The following is a 6,000-nucleotide window of genomic DNA, read 5'->3' on the forward strand; positions in this document are numbered from 1 at the left end:
ATCCTGACCACTAAGGAGAAATTGGACTACTCCACAGTGGAGGTAAGGAAGAGTATGTCTGGAATACAGAAGGTCCCTTAGGGCATCTGTTAGTACTACCATGGCCCTGTGTTTGAGGTCAGCAGCAAAAACCAACCCATTCCAGTCAGGACTACTAATGACCCAGTCCCTTGAGGAATGAAAATTTGTCACTCCACCAGGTAAAGAACCATGATCATGTGACCAGTTACAGAAACGAAGGATGTAATTGTTGTATTTCTCATTTTTTATGAATGGGTGTGTAGCCTTGTAGTCTTCCCTTATTCCCTTATCATGTAGCTTTATATCATAGTGTTTAAGTATTATTAATTTTTCATCATAGTATTTAAGTTACAGGGAATCTTGGAAAAGAGTAAAGATCACCCCCAAATATGTATCCTCTTCTGGGGAAAGGGTTAGTGAGTTTTTAGTTATAGACAGGATAGTTGTATCATGGTAGGTGAAATTATGACCTTGTTAATGTTTTCATTTGGATATTAAGTATGGTTTAAAGAGAGCCGTATGAGTGCCAAGTTGACAAGAGGTGGTTTTGTGATAGTTAAATTTATGTGTCAACTTGACTGGATCAGGGGATGCCCAGATATCTGGTTAAACATTATTTCTAGATGTGTCTGTGAGGGTGTTTGTGGATGAGATTAACACCTGAATCAGTGGACTCAATAAAGTAGGTTGCCCTCCCAAATGTGGGTGGACCACATCTAATCTATTGAGGGCTTGAATAGAACAAAAATATGGAGAAAGGAGTAATTCTCCCTTCATTTTCTGCCATACTGTTTGAGCTGGGACATCTTGTCTAATCTTCTCCTGCCCTCAGAATGGAATTTACATCACTGGCTCCTCTGATTCTCAGTCCTTCCGAATCAGACTGAATGACACCACTGACTTTCCTGGGTCTCCAGCTTGCAGATGGAAGATCGTGGGATTTCTCAGCCTCCAAAATCACATGAGCCAATTCCTCATAATGCGTCTCCTTTTGTATCCTATGGTTCTGTTTCTCTGGAGAATTCTAATACAGGCCTAGAGATTTCTTCTGAAGATGGTAAATTATGGATTTAATTACTTTAATTGTTATCAGACCATTCATCTTAGAGCTTTGGTAGTTTAAAATCCAGCTAGAGTTATTCCAATATCTGTGTCATCTTCTGTTGGGTGTCTGTTGATTGTATTTTATCACTTGCTTTGAGATTTTCTCTGGTTCTTGATATATATATATTTTTGTAACCCTGGGTACTTTGGGTTTTATTCTGAGTCTCTGATTCCCGTTTATTTTTTTTTAAAGATTTTATTTGGGAGAGAGAAAGAGAAAGCATGAATGGGGGGGCAGAGGGAGAGGGAGAAGCTAGTGTGTGTGTGCTCCCTCTCTCTCAAAAAATCAATCATCAATCAATCAAGTTCCTTGTTATTGCAAACTCACAGTGATAGACAGGCTCCATGCACACACAGCATCTGAAGTTATTATTATTATCTCCACTTTAAAGTAAGATGATGAAACTGGACCCCAAACAGAAATTGTCCAAGAGCACATGGTGAGTTATTATGAGAGCTGAGATTCCCATCTGGGAAGTTTTACAACAAAGCCCACTTTAAAAATTATGACTGAGGGAGGGAAAAAATTATGACTGAATATCACCTCCCAATTTCATGCATTCAATGCTTTCCATCACAGTAATTCAGCAGAAATACTGTTCTTCAACAGTTCTGTGGAATATATACCATCATTATTGCTGACATAATATATTACTTAATTGGTAACCATAATTTAATCTTTTATTAGGTATGTATGTTTCTAACTTTTGCTTATTATATATTATTCTCTGATACATCGTGGGGCACAGATCATTATGCATTTTATAGCTCTTTCTCAATCATACTTTCCTAGAAGTTGAATTTCTGAGTAATTGTCAGACATTAATAATTGTTCACAATATGCCAGGCCCTATGCTATTGTGTAGGAGATATCAGCATTAAAAATGTAGTTGCTATCCTTTGGATACTCATAATTGAGCAAGGAAGACGTAATCTTTACATGGGTAAATCTAAAGTGGGGTGTGATAAAGGCCTCCAGAAAAATGCAGATGATATACCTCTGAAGATGTAAATAAAAGACTTTCTGGCAAGCTGCAAATTAATTTAAATCCATAGGATCTCTGTAAGTGAATGGTTGCATGCAGAAAGCCACATGTCTTACACTTTTTATTACAATGACATTAGAGGCAAAGGGAGATTATTAGGATATGTTTGAAGAATATTTTGAAAAACATTATGGCTAGAAAGTACTTGGAAGCAAACTCATTTCAGAAAGAAATATAAAAAACAGCAATGAGTTCTTTATGAATACATACACTACTCAGGAACTTCTAGACATATTTTTCTATGTAGTGATCCAACATACATAGTTATGCATAGAAAACATGGATTTGTTCAGCTGTGTATTTGGAACAGGAAGAAAATTTTAAAAGCCATTCAGTACAAACACAGTAACTCTTTTAAGAGTATCTTTATTTTTTCTACAAATTCAAGAGAAGGATATACTGTCCTAGGGCCCTCAATTCCACTTCCAAGTATACATCCAAGAGAAATGAACATATTTGTCTACAAATGATATGGGCAAGGATGTTAATAGCAGCTTTATTTCAACCTAAAAGTGTTCCCAACAAAAATGCCCTATCAGTAGAAAGATGCCTAAGAAAATTACTACATAACAAATATGAAAGAAGAAAGTACTGGTATATATGATAACACAGATGAGCCTTACAGGTATTATGTTGAATGAAATAAACCAGTCACAAAAGAGTGTATACTGTAAGATTCCATTTATATGAAGTTCAAGTAAGTAAAGCTAATTGGTTATGATAGAAGTCAGAATATTGGTCACCTAGGGGGTATAGACTGGGGAGGGCATAACTGAACTTTGAGTGATAGAAATATTCTACATCTCAATCTGGGTGGTGGTCACCCTGATGTACACACAGGTAAAAAATAAGCTGTATACATCAGTGTGCTCTATGCACTTTTCTGTTTTACTGTCACTGTTGCTCAGGCCTTGACTGTGTACTCCTGCAGTTAGTACAGCTGCCACTTCCGCTGCTGCTGCTTGGTCTTCAGGTTGTCCTCATGGTTGTTCAGCAGGCACGTGTTTCTTGAACCACAGATCCAGGGGCTTGTACTTCTTAACATTGTAGAATTTCCTGAGTGCTCTTTATGTGTCTGGTTGATGATAGTGAGAACATGGGGGATGAATATGGGAAAAACTCAGATCTTGGAGAGCTTGGAAGCCACATTGCCTGTCACTTTGGCCACACAGCAGGGACAGCTCCACCTTCAGGTCTTCCAGCTGTTTAAGCAGCTCCTTCTTGCCGCAAAGGTCTCCAGCCTTAATCTTGGCCATGCTTGCACAATCCACTGCTGCCTCTGAGGGAAGGAGGCTGAGGCCCTTTGTGCACTTTATTGTGTGTGTATTATACCTCAATTTAAATAATCAAGTGGAAGAAGAATGAGACAGTTTGATAGTAGCCTCTTGATGTCTCCTTTAAGTATAACCTAATACGAATGTGTCATGGGCACTTGGTCCTTCAACAAGTTCTGCTAATTTATGGTGTGTTTTGTTTGTTTTTTTAAAATAATCTCTATGGCTTGACCTCAGACCTGGAGATCAAGAGTCTGTCAACTAAGCCAGCCAGGTACCTCACAATGGTTCTTCATCTCATAGCAGGGTATGATGGATTAGGGCTTTGACCAGCAAAAAAAAGAAAAGAAAAAAAAAAAGGACAAAAAGTATTTATTTTTATCTAGATACAGTGGCCATGATTTCCTCCTCTGGATACTAAATGAGAGTGGTGAGCCCCAAGTGCTCTGGGAGTTGTAATCCTGGCTAGGAGAAGGGTGGCACCTGGGTAATGTGTAGTTTAGACACTGCCAAGTGTGGTCTGTGCAGTTTTCTTAGTTCAGATGTAGAAGAGCAGGCAGTTTCCCAAAGCCTTGAAGGAGCTTCTACATGGATGATATGGCCCCTCCTAAGGCCTGGAAAAGGAAGTCTGAACAGCCTGGTCACAAGTGCAGCTCAGCATCCCAGAATGTAAGACTTCTGGAAAACCTGTTAAAGTGCTAACTTTGCATTAGGGCAGGAGAACCTCTGCTAGAGTCCATCTGTTTTACAGAGTTCTCTGGAGTTTGAGGAAAGTTTAGAGGTCTCTAAATTCCTGCTAATCTTCCCAGTGTATACATGAGGGTGGAGGGTTGGTTTGGAAAAAAAAAAAAACTGAAGGAGAAAAAAAACTTGACATTTTATTAAGTCCATGGCAAATCTGGTCTCATTTTTTCCTCCATAGGGATATGGCTTCCCTGAACTCTAGGCTTTTCAAGTAGATAAACTCCAAGAAGCACTGTTTGTTTTGGTTCTTGCAATTCTGAAACTATGGCTCAAGTAAGCTGGTTTTTCAATGTTGAGTTCTGGTTATGTGAAGATTTTAATTTTTTTACCCTGAAACTTCTTTATAGCTCAGAACTGCTCTCTAGTTCCTCCCATTTTGGAGGGATGCAGTACAGGCCCCTCCTATGTGTCCCAGTTTTCTTGAACTACTGTTAATATGTGTACTAAAAAAATCAGAATCTCCTCTATACACAGTCTTTGGTCTAGAGCAGAGATGGAGCAAAAATGAAGTCCCTTCACAGAGATACGTGACCATCTCTTGTCAGATCTCCAATTTGATGATAAGGAAAGGATGATCTCATTTGACTGCATGTGGAAAAGTTGACTGGCCTCAGTTTTAAGTATGTGGTGAAATCTCAGGCTTTGTGAGTCCTTTAATGATGGGTGTGGAAATGATTGGAGCCTGCTTACAGATCGGTAAAGGGGTCTCTTCTGGGTATCCTGAGAAGTGAAAACCTTTAGCATTGTGCATTTTGTATTTGAGGATGTACAGATTTCAGGAGACATGTTCGTGAGTGGATTAACCTATACCATATTCTCTGGCTCAGAAATGAGAACACTGGGGAGAAATGGGAAATAGAGTAGCAAGTAAAAAGATATGGTAGGATGCTTCTAAATGGCTCCCAGGACTCCCTGCCTCCAAATATTCACACCCTTTTGTAATTTTCTTCCCTTTAGTGTGGGTTAGATTTAGTGGCTTGCTTTTAATGAATAGAATGTGGCAAGAGTGTTGGAATTTCACTTTTGAGATTAGGTTATAAAAATCTGTAACTTCTGTAGTGTCATTTGCAAATATCTTCTCCCATTCCGTGGTCTGCCTCTTAGTTTTTTTTTTTTTTTTTTTTGACTGTTTCCTTGGCTGTGCAGAAGCTTTTTATCTTGATGAAGTCCCACAAGTTCATTTTATCTTTTGTTTCTCTTGCCTTTGGACATGTGTCATGAAAAAAGTTGCTGTGGCCGATGTCATAGAGGTTGCTGCCTATGCTCTCCTCTAGGATTTTCATGGATTCCTGTCTCACATCGAGGTCTTTCATCAATTTGGAGTTTATCTTTGTGTATGGTGTGAGAGAGTGGTCAAGTTTCATTCTTTTGCATGTAGCTGTCCAAATTTCCCAGCACCATTCATTGAAGAGACTGTATTTTTTCCACCGGATGTTTATTCCTGCTTTATCAAAGATTAGTTACCCAAAGAGCTGAGGGTCCATTTCTGGGTTCTCTGTTCTGTTCCACTGGTCTATGTGTCTGTTTTTGTGCCAGCACCATGCTGTCTTTGTGATCACAGCTTTGTCGTACAGCTCGAAATCTGGCATTGTGATGCCCCCAGCTTTGTTTTTCCTTTTCAACAGTTCCTTCGTGATTCGGGGCCTTTTCTGGTTTCACACAAATTTAAGGGCTATTTGTTCCAGCTCTTTGAAAAATGTCATTGCGTAGTGAAGAGAAGGGCCATATGCATCCCAATATTCATAGCAGCATTGTCCACAATAGCTAAATCGTGGAAGGAGCCCAGATGCCCTTCAACAGATGACTGGATT

The 6,000-nt window shown here is 39.1% G+C and overlaps 1 pseudogene; it reads right to left on the reverse strand.

The window, feature by feature from the left end:
- Positions 1-3,075: 3,075 nt before the first annotated feature.
- Positions 3,076-3,427, reverse strand: LOC113244839 (60S ribosomal protein L35-like; annotated as a pseudogene).
- Positions 3,428-6,000: the final 2,573 nt, after the last annotated feature.

Source organism: Ursus arctos, unplaced genomic scaffold, assembly GCF_023065955.2.
Source record: "Ursus arctos isolate Adak ecotype North America unplaced genomic scaffold, UrsArc2.0 scaffold_19, whole genome shotgun sequence".
Classification (NCBI taxonomy): Eukaryota; Metazoa; Chordata; class Mammalia; order Carnivora; family Ursidae; genus Ursus; species Ursus arctos.